At 41.5% G+C, this 17,877-nt stretch overlaps 1 protein-coding gene across 1 annotated transcript in view; it reads right to left on the reverse strand.

Moving 5' to 3' along the window:
• Positions 1–17,877, reverse strand: part of LOC124279616 — a 151,624-nt gene that overhangs the window by 92,290 nt on the left and 41,457 nt on the right. The gene's annotated exons all lie outside the window — the stretch shown is intronic.

Genomic DNA, 17,877 nt, shown 5'->3' on the forward strand with positions numbered 1-17,877 from the left:
GACCATCTTAATGAGCGCATCTCCTCCTTGTCCTGCACCTGGGCTATAACAAATGGAACCACTTTGCTGTCTCTCCTATCCACCATCACCACTATATATACATCTTAGGACCTCTAACCTTACACGCGAGCAGGCTTCAACTGCTGTTCTTCAGTGTGTTATAGCCACAAAGTCAGTAGACTGACATTGACGTTATCCCGAGGTGAAAGAACCCATCTGTAGGCGGAACTGTGTCTGGACAATCGTCTGAACCTTCTATTGTATCTAGTCCTTTTGTGGTAAGGTTGAAACCGTGTATCTAGCCCTTCTGTGGTATGGTTGAAACCCTGTATCTAGTCCTTTTGTGGTAAGGGTTGAAACCGTGTATCTAGTCCTTTTGTGGTATGGTTGAAACCGTGTATGTAGCCCTTTTGTGGTAAGGTTGAAACCGTGTATCTAGCCCTTCTGTGGTAAGGTTGAAACCCTGTATCTAGTCCTTTTGTGGTAAGGGTTGAAACCGTGTATCTAGCCCCAATTCTGTGGTAAGGTTGAAACCGTGTATCTAGTCCTTTTGTGGTAAGGTTGAAACCGTGTATCTAGCCCTTCTGTGGTAAGGTTAAAACCCTGTATCTAGTCCTTTTGTGGTAAGGTTGAAACCGTGTATCTAGTCATTTTGTGGTATGGTTGAAACCGTGTATGTAGCCCCTTTGTGGTAAGGTTGAAACCGTGTATCTAGTCCTTTTGTAGTATGGTTGAAACCGTGTATCTAGCCCTTTTGTGGTTAAGTATAACCGTGTCTGGACAATCGTATAGACTTTCTGGAGTTTATTGTATCCAGCCCTTTTGTGGTCCGGTAGGAGCCGTGTCTGGGTAATCGCCTAAGAAGTCCACTAGCTCAGTGTATCTAGCCTATATGTAGTAGGGTAGGAACTATTTCTGGACAATCGCCTCAACCTTAAGACATATCAGGCCCATCTAGAGTAAGGTAAGCTAAATTATACAAGCTGACATTATCTAGTTAATCTGTCCATCCCTAGCAAATAACTCCAAAGGAGCTCTCTCAGCCACACTCTGACATAGACATACGATAGACATAGCGCAAAGATGTTTTGTAGAAAGAAGGTCATTTCATGCGAGTGTCTCCAGCACCAACAGAAATATACACATCATTTAGATGAATATTAACGGTTTAAAGCAATAGCAGCATTTCACCTGTACACTAACTCATAGCATTGTCCATCTTAGAGCTACAACTCCCATACGTCAACTTATACTAACATAAGATAGCCGTAGGGCGAAGATCATTTTGTGGATCAAGTCCGTAGCCTTTCTGCAATAGCATCAATACAGATTCCCTGTAGATAATTCAACAATTAAAGCTGTGAAAGGTCTAAACAACATCACTGTTGCTGGCGTATGTATTTTATATATTTTTATGTGATTAAATATTTCACTCGTATTCCAAATGGTTATCCCAAAGGTGATTGGCCAACTGGCAAAACAGAAAGACATTGTTAGTTTTTATAATGGATTTTACTATGGTTAAAGCGATTCAAACTTTGGTTAAATTTCAGGTTGTATTTAAAAAAGTCTCATATATTTTGCTATACTGCGACAAGGTATGGTTAGCCATCTTCTTGCTGAACTTCCATTAAAAAAACAACAACGAAATATTAAAACATGGCTGCTAAGCGCTTACGTTCCATTAACCATATCCATAATATGTCAGACTGAAGTATTTCCATCTGGGTTTATCAGACCGTACTTGATATTTGCTAACATATGTATATAGGTCTGCTCAGAATCATGCATCTCCAAAGGCCAGCAGATCATGGAATTGTATCTCTCCATGTGAGATAGCATTTCGTTATCTGTACTCAAGTTGTAATCTGCCATCTGTACCATGTCTGAGTCTAACCATGACGCCATTTCTGATTACGTCGCAAGCAGTATGGGTTGAACTATATGTACGTGCACCCTTGTTTCCCCTGTGGCCAACTGCAAGGTGCGAAACTGAGAGTGTGGCTCTGCATGTTCCTGTCACGTGCACACGTTGGGTGCGAAACTGTAAGGTATGGCTTAGCATGTACCTGTTTTGTGCAAATGTTGGGTAAAAACTGAGGAAGGATGTATATAATATTATTTAACTATGTTGCAACAAAGCTGTGTAAATCACTCTTCCACAACTATTTAGTACGAAACTTAGAACATGACTCTTTACTAAAGAGTGACTTTAGTGCTGTGTACGAAACTAAAGACATATTGGTGAATACTCGTTTGCAACGTGTTTAACCTTCATTACGAAAATAAGGTTGTGGATATAAACATCTGTCAAATACGAAACATCAAAAAGATTGGCTCAAGTTTCCAAAATCTAACGAAACAGGAAATATGATTAGCTTCAAGGAATAGTGTAGACCAAAACAACATATAGACATTTTGGCGTCAAATTCTTTGATTTTCCCCTCTCAGAGTACGAAACTTAGAGTCTTTAATGTCTGTATCTATAGGGTAACTGCTGAGTGGTTCGGCGGGACTTATAGGTCTGGCAATGTAAGCCTGATTAACTTGCGGGTAATAGATTAGCATGCACTGATTCCTAGTCTTCGATTTAGAATATATCTTGATATAAATCACTTTATTGTCTCTGTATTGAGAGTAATTGCTATTGTACAGACGAAATGTTCGGTATCGCTCGATAGTGGAGGCCTGATGGCACTCGCCCGTATAATCAGTACTTTGGGTCACACAGACGCATGGAACATACGTGTCGGCTTCATCAGAAGCAATAAGGGCCGGTCGGTAGCCTAGTGGCTAAAGCGTTCGCTCGTCACGCCGGGGTCCCGGGTTCGATTCCCCAGATGGGTACAATGCGTGAAGTCACCCGCCTTTAAATAGCTGGAATATTGCCAAAAGCTTCGCAAATCCTTACTCATGCACTCATTCCTTGTTTGTCAGCTTTAATACAACGTTGCATCTTACCATTTGGAGAAAAGCCCAAAGCCCTGTGCATTCTGGTATATCGCTAAAAGCGGAGTAAAACTAAACTCAGAAGCAATACCTTTATCAACGTATTAATACAACAGACCAATATTAATATTCTAAGAATAGATCCATTCAGTAAAATGATTACATTACAAACTTGTTTGATGCATTTGTTCTGTAAAATGGAAATGTGATAAAGAACGGCACATCTTCCTCAGCAACCGGAAACAGAACACGCGACAAACGCACACGTCGTCACATCCAACTTCTACTACAGATGCCATCTCACTTACATCATGTGCCTGCTTGGTATAAGGAAAACCCGTTTTCGTACAAAGTTCGCAAATTAAAGCTGGTTTTTATAACCCCCGACTTCCCTGTTACTGATTCAGAACCTTGAAAGCAATCCAAACTTCACAGAACCCAGGAACATTTGTTTGCGTAAATCTTTATAAAGCACCTCTTTTCATTGTCATGAAATTGGGACAAATCCTAAATCAGCTCCTTTGGAGACACAGATTGCTAAAACAGTCTTTAGACATAGGTGTTTAGGAAGAACTGCAAGTTTATTGCTGGAAGCCAGTTGTCCTGAAATTGAGCATGTACATAAAATTCTCCCAGGATAAAAACACCTCGGTGTTCATGTCTAATCGATTCTGCAGCCATTCTCAAATAACCACTATCATCCTCATCCGAGGCGAACACTGCAAACGCTTTAGCACCAGAAATATATCAATTCCACGCGTCATATCACGGAGTTGAGATATTCAAAGTCAACAGAATTTAGGAGTCCGGAGCGGGGTATATCAGCTTCTATCAGCCGTGGTATAACACGCCTCCTTGGTGTTTATGTGTAGAAGGAAGGCCGCTTTGGGGGCTGCGATGTTATCACATCTGTTACGAAGGACTTTCACTGGTTTGAGAATTAATATCTAACCCATGCCTCCACCGATAGAAAAAACGTGATACTGAAGGTAAGATTACTTGAAAGCTGTGGCATCACTGTTTTTCAGGATATATCTTTCGTTCATGCTTAAAGTGATGGAATAAAACATGGCAGTTGGCATCAAGGTTTTGACGTGTCTATCACAGTATTGAACTTTATGCTGCTGCATCAACATCCGTGCCTATAGAGGTTTGGTTTGGTTTGGTTTATTGTTTAACGCTGCACTCTTGTTGCCATGGCGACAAGATATTGATAATGAAAATAATAGTGAGTTTAGTTTTACGGCGCACTCAGCAATATTCAAGCTATATGGGGGCGGTCTGATAATAATCGAGTCAGACCAGACAATCCAGTGATCAACATCACGAGCAGTCTACGCAATTGGGATACGATGACATGTGTCACCCAAGTCAGTGAGTCTGACCACACGATCCCGTTAGTCGCCTCTTAGGATACGCGCGGGTTGCTGAAAACCAATTCTAACCGGATCTTCGCGGGTGTATGACAGGATTAATACGATGAAGCACTTGAAGAACATGTGTATGTGGCCGTTACTACTGAATGTAACATGAGGACAAAACGGAATATATTGTCACAGAACCCTCACCGTCAAGTGATTCCGTGCATTACCTGGTGTATATTTTATACGAAGGTGTGTTGGTAGCGTGTCTCAAAACCGAAGCCACTTGGAGAATAATGTTGCGCATTCTATCGACGAGAACACCTGGTGTTGAGAGCAATGTGTATCAAGTTTTAATTTGTGCCCTTCTTAGCACTTCGCTTTCTCGGTAGTCAGATGGCGTACGGATGGCTGATATGGCGAAGTTCGCTGAGAGTTAGCTCCCTTAGGAACGCCAGAAACTTGTACCTCCAAACATGCAACGTCTCAGCTTTCCTCATCGGAGCGGTGGGGTAACCTAGTGGTTAAAACGTTCGCTGGTCACGCCGAACTTCCGGGTTGATTCCCCAGATGGGTACAATATGTGAAGCCTAGTTCTCATGCTGTTGATCACTGGATTGTCTAGTCCAGACTCGATTATTTACAGACCGCCGCCATATAGCTGGAATATTGCTGAGTGTGGCGTAAAACTATACTCACTCACTCAATGTTGTCCCCACGCCGTGATCTTGCTGGAATATTGTTTACGCCCCCATCTTCTGTTGTGTCAGTCGCATTGCTATAATATACTACGAAGGCGCTGAGGCATTTACATTACGAATCGATATAAACTCATTGCATTTTTTTTCAAACATGAAAATTACGATTATTAAAGACATTGAACAAAATGGTCGCCATTTCTATTAACGTTTGCGCATCTATACCATCATTGATCGACCTTTGTTGATACGTTTTAAAATGTACATTCTCTAGAACTATAAACTAGACTTCAGCTCGCTCGTAATGAAATGTGACATTTTCAAAGCTGTAAAACAAAACTGCTGGTTTGCTATGATCCTTCTTGATTCGTAAATTGACACGTCGATGTTTCTTATTGTTTGTTCTCAAATATAAGCCATTAAATCATTTACTCGGCTTCAATCGTGGTATTTACGTGAACCTGACATACATTTTCAGGCGAACATTTTCAAGCGATTATACAGTCTACGTAAAGAAGTTCAGTAAAAAAGCGAAGGGCTATTAAATGTACGATAAAAGGCAGAACCAAGAGAACTTATAGAAATAAGCACATCAAAAGCTGATTCCAGAAAAACTATAGTTTGTTAAAATAGCATAAAAAATAGAACAAAACGTCTTATATTCCCAGACGTTACACGACACTATCATCTTAAAGCCTTGTCGAAATGAAGTGATTTACCTACATACAAAAGTAGATGGACAACAACCATCACTAAAAGACTCATTACTCAGGTATTGTGGACCAGATTTCTTCGGTAATGGGGGCGAGATTCAATACAGAACAACAGGTCCTAATGGGTACGTCATCAAGGATGAGGTTGGTGTAAATGGGTTGCTAGCTGGCTGTGAAGCAGCAGATTTGCGAAAATTCAAAATGCAGCCGATATTCTGGTCTCTGAAACAAATCATGACCTGTGCATCCAAAGAAAATCTACACTTCTTCGGCACGTCTGGACTTCTGGAGAGATTTGAGGGACCCATTTCTATCACATAACAAAAGACAAATGGAAAATAGCATGATCTTAAAATAGGTAACCGGGTCTTCAGGCCATTCCATCTTTCAATACTGTAAGTTCTTGCAACCTGGAGGATTGAGTCTCACTACAAGTTGTTAAGGGGATGATCAGTATGATGTATATCTTCATCCTCCTGGCTAAACACGGCAGATGACAGGTGAAGTAGGAATAGGAATGTTTGTTGAGGTGATCGGTGGTGGTAGTTGATACACGTGCATCTCGTACACTGATCACTGTATTCGTCGTGACGGTACAAAACAGTTAATATTTTAGTGCAATGTTTAACAATGTTCAAGTAATAGAGCACTCTCAGCGTAATTGGTCACAAAGAACTATTCCGAATCCCTTCCCACAATCCACAGCTTCTTAAGCATGAGCTCAGGAAGGATGCTATGCATGCAAACGTGACTCAGAAACGGAACTGCTTCCGGGAAAACCGGAAGTTGATAATCTTGCAACCTGATACTGCTCTCGGTTGTAAACATATCAATACAATGAAATGAGGTCATTTGTCTGGGGAGGGAGGGGTGCTTTCAGTTACCCTTGAATATTTGCTGATCCCGAGGGAGAGAATGGTTATGACAGCATCGAACTTAGACGCAAACGGAATATGATGCATATGTTGAAGGAATGCCTATCCTTCTAAATAAATCTCCGCTCCTCGACGGGGCGTTCCTTGCGAATAGTTGTGTTCTTATACGGTGTTTGTGTATATATTTGGGGTTTGTTTCATGAGTTGACTTCCATCTGCTTTGTTGTAAGCTTTGGATGTTGTCGGTGTAAATATTCCTTGCCATCGCAGGAACACACTTTCTTTTAAACCAGATACGTACGTGTGCCCTGCACCAGGATGTGAAATGGAATGTCATGCAATGAATTGATCCACTGGTTCTGATGATGTGCTATAAACTGAGGGAGAAGAGAAATCCACTCATCAGCTGCGAGTGAGTGAGAGAGTGAGTGAGTGGGTGAGTGGGTGGGTGAGTGAAGTGAGTGAGTGAAGTGAGTGAGTGAGTGAAGTGAGTGAGTCAGTCAGTGAGTGGGAGATAGTACGTTGATCGCATGCCGTCGAGTTCCGTTTCTTTCAAGCAGGAAAAACTAAAATCAGACTACGATAATTATGACAGTTTCTTTGTTTGTTCGTGTAATTACTTAAATAATTAATCAATTTCTACGACGAATAAAAATAAACGCGTATGTACACATATTTCACTAAAATGTAAGCTTATGTCCAGCCAGAGGTCAATCTCAATGGTATGTATTCGTTTAAGAAACATTCGCTGAGTCAGTAATTTTCACGGAACTCTAAATACCTCAAGCAATTGCGGGGAAACAAACAAATATGCTCACATTCCTTCTTCCTGTCTATAATATAAAACAACAGTTACGCGGTCTATATGTCTTCACGCATTTCCTTCACAGAATTGTTTTCGCATTTATGCATGAACTTATGAAATGCCTTTTTGGTTGTTTGTGACGCCGCATCGTTCTTTTTACAACACCCAAAAATGTGTAACAATTTAGTGTTTTGGTTTCAACAAACAATCACAAACTCCGAATTTTTTGCACTCTGTTCTGCCGCCATTACAAAATATCATTGTGATAACAAATTAGCACATGTCAAAACAATAACAGCCTGTTATCTCCGTGAAGAAAAACCTGAACAAATGTCATTTCTGGGAATTCGGGTACAACAGGAAATATCTATGTCTCAGCGCCGCCTGGTGGTGGATCTGACTCAAGCGCACGCATACCCGCGAAACAGAAGTACATTTAAACAACAAAAACTATTGGTATTTGTGGTAGTCGAATATCGCGCATTCGAATAACTTCGGGGGTCTCTGTAATAAATGAGAGTGGCGTAAAACGCCCGATGAACTGTCAGATTGTGCAAAAATAATACCCTCTGCACCCTCCAACCTAGTCTAAAAGTGACATAATAGCTAAAATCCTTTTTCATTCAATTTTTGTCTCAGTTTTAATCAAGTTGTATGCCGACATTTCGTTATCAAGACATTCCTGCTCAGTCGTCAATCAATGGCTGCGATTGCTCGCCGCGTAGCCATGACGTCATCAATCGTGTGTGCTGGTTATCACAACGTCAGTTCTCGCCGAATCTCGCGAATATTCACAGACAGGCTGATATCTTGATTGGCCATCTTGTAATCGTGTCATACAGCACTTTAAAGTAAGGAAACAGTCTCCACCGTGTTACCAATTCTCGCGCAGCAGGTACAAGGTTTCAGTGCTAGACATTGGCAGAGAGGCCAGCGGTAAATAATAATCATATAATAATAATAATTGGTCACTTATATAGCGATGAACTCCACGCCGCAAGGACATGCTCTAAGCGCATACATCATGGACATTATTGCCCCGGATATCCCATGCTGCCTGTGAAGGGCTAGAAGGTTAATAATCCCATGACTTATACCACCGGGTACCCATTTTCAGGTGGATGAACATAGACAATTTGGAACAAACTCACATGCCTAAGGTGTGACCACATAAAACTTCATGCAGAACTGAATCAAGTATGTGTGAACGAACTGCGCGAACACTGGTAGTGAGAGTACTTTACAACTGAATCCAAACCAAAGAAACGACCAATACCTCCTGTCAATTTTCGTAAAATAATACAAAACATATTAATGATGAATATATATCTATATACACCTCTTCTATTAGATGTTCCGAGTGCTTGCATACATATATATATATATATATATATATATATAGAGAGAGAGAGAGAGAGAGAGAGAGAGAGAGAGAGAGAGAGAGAGGGGGAGACAGGGAGAGAGACAGACAGAGAGAGAGAGAGAGAGAGAGAGAGAGAGAGAGAGAGAGAGAGAGAGAGAGAGAGAGAGAGAGAGACAGAGAGAGACAGAGACAGAGACAGAGAGAACAAAGTTAGAATCTAGTAAGTGTGGTTAAACGCCGCGTGGAACATTACTTTGGAGACATATTGAGCTTTAGGTGGAAGGAAATCAATGGCTTTTCCCGGCGTATACCGCTATAGTGAATCCCATGATCACGGGTCTGGGCCTGGTAAACTTTGAAACATTATCAGGCCGAATTTGGTAAACGTACCCATGATCATACGTTCCTGACCCGCCCAAGGGAGGTAACTATGGGGAGCGAAGCGAATTGGGACGCAAATACGCAGAGCGAATTTCGATCCTCTAGAGGACTGGGTAATCGCGCTTCCTACACATTCAGAGGTGCATGACTGTTTGCAACTGCCCCAGGTCCATCTCCAGCCTTTGTAACCTGCAAAAATTCTTTGACAAGCTCAGACAATGTGGTTGTTAAATGGCATGCATCACCGGGGCCTTCCTTAACGACCTTGTCAACGTTTGCACCATACAGACATTCGGATGACATCGACAGTAAAGATCAGGTATCACCGTTTAGGAAACCCATTTCGAACTTGAAGTCGAAAATTGGTCAGACGCGACTGATTCTCTTTGTTCATTATTCTATTATTCCTTTCAGAGTTTATTGAAATTGACTGGGTTTTTTTCTTAAAACGTATTATCGCCTTGTTTCATTATCATTCAGCCCTCCCAACTGCGATTTAAAGATTGTCATTAGCATTAAGTAATTCCATTTTAAATCAGAATCGAATTTACGACAGAATTTGCAATTTTGAGAGTTGAATTAATGGTTCAGTTGTGCTTTGTTCTTTTCCCGTACAGAATGAGCTGGCATTAATGGTAAAACGTTCCTATGCCATTCTGCAATGCCATGATCTCACTGTAGAAGATAAGTAACGCATGTCTACATTCTCATTACATTCTATTTCAACGACGAAGTCAAGGTTGCCCATTCATTGACGTATACATTTCAATAAGCTCCTTTGACGGCTCGCTCATACACCACCCCCAGCATATGATCAAAACCACATATTGTTTTTACCAAATTGTCCCTCCTTCTTCAAATGGAAGCGAACGCAGCTCATATTCCGAAGACCGCCAAACCCTCAAGGAATGACGCCCAAACCATATCCACGCTTCCCCATATCAGAGACACTAAAGGGTTTCATGTGGGGGGCGGTTTGAATTACCCAATCTAACGCTACCTATTATATTTGTTTCCGTCTAGTGAGAGGCCGAACAATCGTCCAATAGGAGGGTCAAACACGTGTATCACAGCCAGACAACATCTGGCAGCAAGATTCCACCACACCGAATGTTGTTGAGCTTACTGGGTCGCTTGTTGTAGAAACTCGTGGTAACAGCGAGAGGCTTCTCTTGTCATAATAAGCTGACGCTGCCTGCACCGGTGGTGTTGTTGCTCACACGGTAACCTCACTACCAATGTAACACCGTGAACTGTTCCTCTTCTGGTTATAGTAAACAGGACCTCCAAATAATTCTACCTACAGCATCGGATGAAAGATGGACCCATATGTCTATCTTTGATGGCAGTCTAAACAATTAGCAGCCTATGTTTGACATCGATGTCGTTACCTTAGAATCTCCCGAACGTATGTTTTTACGCCTGGTCTGAAAGAAAAACCTCAGGCAAGATCTTTCGGACAAATATACTGTAATTATACCAAAAATTGAAAAGGCAGAATATACTCGTTTGCCTGTGCACGTGTTTCTTTACCAAAACGTGTATGTTTAACGCCTGTTAGCAATAGGTGAGAGAGTTAAGCATTTGTCTATTCCACCCAAAGTCCAACCCAAATATGTTACGGCTTCATTTAATAGGTTGGACAAGCAAAGACCTAACAGGAATGTAATCAGAACGAACCACTGCCTCGATGTAGATGCTGCAGAAAAAATAATTAACTATCTGATCAAAATTTGATCTTGGATCATAAAATGCCACAAAAGTGTTTTCGGAGATCAAAAGCAACGTCCGATGCCGTATGTGAAATACTAAGGTCATCCTTCATCCGACGGCGACACAGTGTTGCGAGTGCGTACCTTTATTCCTATCCATCACTACACATCAGAGAAGCATACTTGTTTCTCGGTCTTAGATCTTCCCTCTCAGACCACAGCCTTCTATAACATGCAGACAATTTATGGGCTATTTGATCCACGAGTCGACTTCGCTAGACATACATCTAAAGCTTGGCAGCCATGAATTTGTCAATATTTCCATCATAGACTTTTGCTGATGCGGTACTTTGAAGGGAGCGAGATGGTTCGAGGCATGATGACCGTATGGGCGTTAGTGGGAGGGAGGAAGGAGAGGTCGGTGGTGCTGGAATTTGGTGTGCGCTCAGGAAATTGAAAGTTTCTGTGGATGGGGCAAAGATGTTGGTGGGTTTTCATGTATTGGAGTCGGTGCAGGTGGTGTGTGGTTCGTTAGGTGTAAATGTGGATGGTTCGACTGTATGTGGTTGGTTGGGCGTAAGTGGATCTGAAGGTTGGTGGTTTGTATGCATGGATTTGAATTTAGCTGAATTGTATAAATGGATTTGAATGGGGCTGGTTTGTATGCGTGAGTCTGAATGTTGGTGGTATGTCGGATGCTGTTTCGTTCGATATTAATGGGGATTGTTTAGTTCGTGCGAATTTGTATGTGGATGTTCGATATTAGCAGCCGCGGATCGCCAAGACTATAATTTTAGTCTCTCTTAGAGTGAGTGAGTTTAGTTTTACGCCGCACTCAGCAATATTCCAGCTATATGCCTGCGGTCTGTAAATAATCGTGTCTCGACCAGACAATCCAGTGATCAACAGCATGAGCATCGATCTGCGTAATTGGGAACCGATGACATGTGTCAACCAAGTCAGCGAGCCTGACCATCCGTTTCCGTTGGTCGCCTCTTACGACAAGCATTGTCGCCTTTTGTGGCAAGCATTTGTTGCTGAAGACCTATTCTACCCCGGATCTTCACGGGTCTCTCTCTTAGACAATAATTTTATTAAAAACACATTCACCTGCTCACTCTCATCCGTTTCTTAACTCTAGCAATATGTGCTTATCCCTTTTCACCTCTTAAAATACACGCGAACATCCAGATTAGAATTGATCTTCAGAAACCCATGCTTGTCGTAAGAGGCGACTAACGAGATCAGGTGGTCAGGCTCGCTGACTTGATTGACACATGTCATCGTATCCCAATTGCGAGGATCGATGCTAATGCAGTTCATCACTGGATTGTGTGGTCCAGACTCGATTATTTACAGACCGCCGTGTCACATAGCTGTAATGCTACTGAGTGTTGCGTTAAACAACAAACAATAAATCAATCACCTCTTAAAAAACTTAAGGGTTCGTGGAAAGAATCATTTGTATTTACCCCGATAAATAACTGTTTCTGCGACCATATGATAGTTTCGTTCGGTAGCTCGTATCAATGAGAATCTGAAATCGGGTATAGAAACATTAAATCCTCTAATTAACATATTAATTTACATATTTACATATCTAACTCATATTTTATAACTTGCACAAATATATAATAAAATCTCTTATAAAAATGACTCCCCACACAAGCTAGTCTAAGAGTAATAACGCTATTTAACAACATATATCAACTATTAACTCATGCGAGTCCCATTTAAACACATGTGCTCCAACATTACGCAATTAAATTGTTGAAAGACATTTGATCTTACAAACGGCAGGAAGCACATTGCGTTTTCCGGACAAAGATTCACCTGTATATTTGTTTTTAATGGACTTGAACACGGTGTAGCTATAGAATCAACATCGGGCCCATTTCAGTAGGTTTTCATAGCATGAAAGACAAAGGAATGACATGAATCTAACATGAGCATATTTTATGTCAAAACAAAATCAGCCACTCGTGAATGTGAAACCTTTTTGGCGCAATTGAGATAAATTAACTTCTGGTTTTTTTAAGACGTTTATTTGAGACGCTCTCAGCGGGCAATGGTTTATTGTTCGTAAGATCTACATATTGAAAACGTCAGACTTAAGACGACTTGCTTTCGGGATGGTTTATAATCTCTATACATTATTCATAACCCACAGGGAACTAAAAGCCAAGACACCGGTTGATGTCAAAATTTCTGAACAGGCGGTGACCTCGTTTTATGGCTCTTTTATGAATTGCAGCATGGGGTTGGGAAGCCACGGGAGGTTGAATTGAAATTATCCAAAGTATATTAATAGTGAAACAGTCGAAGCAAGCACCACATATCTCACCATCCTCAACCGGATTCCCGACAGCGACAACTGCCGAAAGTTGTTCTGCTCCCGACGTTTGTCTATGTCGTAAAACACCTGGATAGCCATAATTCACAAATTAACATTTTCCAATGCGGTTGGTCTTCATCTGTAATGTCATGCCGTTGTTTTCCCTTTATATAGTTCAGAGACTGGGACAGTTTATTCTATGAAGGTTATCAGCTGTCGTAAAGTACCAGGTTGGACGATCTAAATAAAGTTAACCCTTGCCACGCAGCCGTTAACGTTTGTCCCGCGGGTAGTTTCCACTTGGGTGCTCAGCTCTATATTGCTGGGTAGCACATCAAAACATCATTCACTATTGAAAAGCAGAAACCGGTATTTAAACTTTATGATCGTATAAAATAAAATAATTTGCAAATGCTTGGTTGGCTGTACAGAGAGGGGTAATAAATTCGCAATAAAACTAGAAACCTTTGGAGAATATGGTTTCAAGCCATTCAAAATATTGATATATGTTTTTTTTCAAAATGGCTTCCGATTCATCGAGGAGTTCTACCAGGTCGGTGTGATCTACTCCAAAGACCATCTGTTGTTCTATCCGATGTGTAAAATACATGCAAATTATTAATTTTATGGTCATTGGAATAGATAAACATCTGACTAATTATGGGTCAGGGAATAATATCTCAACACATGTTGCACAGGCAAACACAGGCCGTTGTTCTTCACGTGACAGCGGGCGCTGATCGAAAGGTCAATTATCCACTTCCGGGTCATATCTTATCGCAGACATCTCAACCCGTGCACAAGACAATCAGGCAACAACACCAACTGACGTCTCGGTTTGTACACGTTTAAAACTGTGATCAATACCTTTGTGAATTAAAATGACATCTCCCAAAATTGAAAGCCTATAAATAAAAGTCCAGATATTAAAACTTCAGATTTATTAATCCGAAGCAAACCCGATTTACACATCCAGTCAAAGTCCAAAAATAGACACGGTCGAGATATGGGCTGCCTCAGTGTGTTCTGATTGCATCAATAACTCATATTTCATGATTATTGTAATTCCTGTTTCGACAGATTTTATTCCAGCTTTCGTTTATTGTTTTAAGCCGAAGTCGGCCATCCACAACAATCTCTGCAATAAAACAGCCATTGGTCCAGTCTAGACTAAGTTATAACCGCTATTTCCTCACTAACAGGTATATGCTGGTGATTGTCCGAGCAACACCGATAAACCACTCACAAAACAAACATAAACACGCTTTTCGCGATGTGCTGAATAACAATTTGCACTAAACGTCACAGGACCAAAGCCTAGCACTGAACACGTTTTGCCGTGCTGTGCGCACCCTAACATCAAACCAAGACATCTGAGTGATATGGACAAAGATGGAATCCATAAATCCCAGCCACAAGCGTCAAAGTGACAGTCTGTTGTAATTCCTGCAATTCCAGGATATTGGTTTGGTTTCAGATAACCTCGGACTCTGCTCAACTGTCGTCGGGGTAGCCAAGTGGCTTAAGCGTTCGCCCGTCACGCGGAAGGCCCGGGTTCGATTCCCCACCTGGATACAATTGTTTAAACCAGTTTCTGGAATATTGCTGAAATTGCTGGAATATTGCGGAGTAAACCCATACTCACTCACTAACAATTAAAGTTACCTTTTCTCATTTAATTCTCATTTAATGTCTCTCCATGCTATACTCATGTTAGGTTTAATGGTTATAAATCCCGCAGTGTCCAGTGCTTGTATTATGAGCAAACGAAACTGGGGATTGGGTGGTCAAGCTCTGACTGATAGTGGAACATCGTACCTCGATAACGAGAATCATGTTCACTGTGACTGGCTCGACCATTTTATAATTCACAGGCTGTCGTGATACATCATTGAATAGTACTGACTACGGCTTTTCCAATATTTACACAGTCTTCACTGTTGACGTGTCTGCAACCCCGCCAACTGCGGTGGCATAATAGGGCCATCTGTTATAGGGTATTTTCTTGAAATTTTAAGTAGTGACTTGAAATTTCAAGATTGTAAGTTGAAATTTCAAGATATTTTACTTGAAATTTCAACTTAATGATCGCGTAAGAAATCTTGAAAATTCAAGATACTACCTGTATGTTGAAATTACAAGTAAATGAGTTGAAATTTCAAGATTTCACGCGATAATTTTGAGATTTCATTGCAAAATATCTTGAAATTTCAACCTTTATGTCCGATGCATTTCAAGAACAGTCCAACACCGTTTATGTCGAACTACTACCGACTACTTCTCTGCTACGTTGGTTGTTAAATGGTAAAATCCTTCATTTCAAAGAGCGCTTTTCGACTTTTGCTCGAAACTTGTCACGTTAAGGTTATATTCAAGACTACGGTTTTCTTAAGCGAACAGTTGACTTGCCTTTGCGTGTGTTGGTGACGGGTTCGCCTTTTCGCGAACACCCGTTATCATCACTATTAATAATTCACAAACATGTGCTCATAATATAGTATGAAACGTATGATCCCTTTGTTATGACTGTGGAAAGGGTTTTGTCGCTTCTGTCACCACTCTACTGTCGCCGCTACTATGACTAAAAGCCCAACCTTTGTCACTGACAATAAAGAAAGTTAGACGTATCTATAGCTGCTGGTGACGTTACGTCCACCACGTCTACTGTCGTTGATGCTGATGCTGATGACACTGCTGATGATGGCCATTTTCTACAGACCTTCCAAAGCCACATCTACCAGGAATAAATGGCTTTTCTGAATTCCTTTCAATCTCAGCTGATTGTACGGTGTATGCCACCCACAGATCAATTAAGATGTATATATATATTCACTGAGAGTGACATGTTCTTTGGGAGTCACCGCGATCTTAATTCATTCCATTTCCTCAACACTTCCGAAAACTCTCCCAACGTCGCGGCCGTGGCTTATTTATCATCTGTTCCCCGGGGGAGGGGACTAAGAGCGGCGCAGGGTCGGGAAGCGGATCATATCTCCCTAATGTTAGCATAGCCAAGTCGTGCTCTGAGTCTGACTTCGGTGAAGAGCCAGGTCCGTTTGATAAAGCGCGGGGTTGAAACGTTACATGGCTAAGCGAGCCTGCCTTCATCGACTACACAGCTAATAACACTGAGCCAACAGACAAGATGAGCTAATAACCAAATATTGTGGGGCTCTTAACCACTTGACATGGAATCGGGGAAAATAACCTGGCTTTGATGTCGAAAATTTCAATAATCGCTTTAAGATTGCGGCAACATTTTTTCGCATTCACAACCAATGGAGTGAAGATAAAACACGGAATGAATTAAGTTCAATGAAATATTGCCAAACAATTACCACGGTAAAGAAAACGTAATAATGGGAGCGTGTGATACTTGTTATCAAAATGTCAAACCATCGCCTTAAGGCAGCATCCCTTGGGTGCCTCATTATGAACAGATCGTTATGGGGTTAGGGAGGGGTAGTTTTACTCGGAATGGTGTACGGTAGGAAGGGTTCTTCATGAAAGGGACACGTACAGATAGCGCTATCTGGTGTTCACTCCCACCGTTGATAAAAGCTTATCCTGTTGATAGCCGAGTCAGTGGGGCCTGCTTTGTGTATGCCACGACCACAGCATGGGTGAGTGACTGAGTGGCAGAGCGAGTGAGAGAGTTTAGTTTGACGCCGCTTTTAGGAGTATTGATCAAAATACGCCAGGGCAGACTAGAAATGGGCCTAACACACTACCCTAGACTAATGCTTAGTCTCTGAATATATATAATTTTGATAGTAACAAACAAGCCTATTTAAATTGAAAAGGAGCCCCAGGGAGACAAGATATTCAGAACCTGAGGAAATCTAGACTTGCTTTATTTAGGGCTTTAGCACTGCAGAGAGGGCTTGGCAGTTGGGAAAATAATGTGGTTCAGGGACTGTGAGACAGACTAACACTACCCATGTGGGGAATCGAACCCCTTCAGTGACGAGCGAACGCTTTAATCAATACTCTACCCCACAGCCCCCGAAACGAGCGAGTGAGTGAGGGTGCATGGGTGGGTTAGTGAGTGTTTGGGAGCCTGAATGAGTGAGTCGATTCTTTGAGTTTATAGTGGTGTTATGGAGTGAGTGAGTTGGTTATTTCACCCACATCACATGTAAGCTTGATGTGGAAGTGAGAGAGTGAGTATAGTTTTACGCCGCCTTTACCAATATTCAAGCATTATAACGGCGGGGGACACCAGAAATGGGCTTTACACATTGCACCCATGTGTGGAATCGAACCCGGTCTTCAGCGTGACTAGCGGACGCTTTAACCATTAGGCTACCCCTCGCCCCTGATGAGGGAGTAAAGTCCTCGTACTGCACTATGTAAACTTTTACCATTTTCGTAAATCCCACGGTGCTTAGAAACTTTAAAAACATAGTCAGGGCAAATCTATGATTTGAGGCGTCTTAGAAGTCTGGAAATCGAAAAGAAGGTCAGAGGATCCTGGCAGGTGAAGGGACGCAACTCTGAACATCTACTGGCAGATGTGTTCCTGACACATTGTATTTTTTTCGTTTTGATTATTAATGAGGTATACATGTTGACTGTGGAATTGCGGAAATGTCGATGCTATGGGTGTTGTTACGGATGAGGCGAAATTTTTGCGAAATGTCAAAAATGACAAAGGAGTTGTTTCACTGTTTTGATGCTTGTTC

Source organism: Haliotis rubra, unplaced genomic scaffold (assembly GCF_003918875.1).
Source record: "Haliotis rubra isolate DU_JTF1 unplaced genomic scaffold, ASM391887v1 Scf253, whole genome shotgun sequence".
NCBI classification, from domain to species: Eukaryota; Metazoa; Mollusca; class Gastropoda; order Lepetellida; family Haliotidae; genus Haliotis; species Haliotis rubra.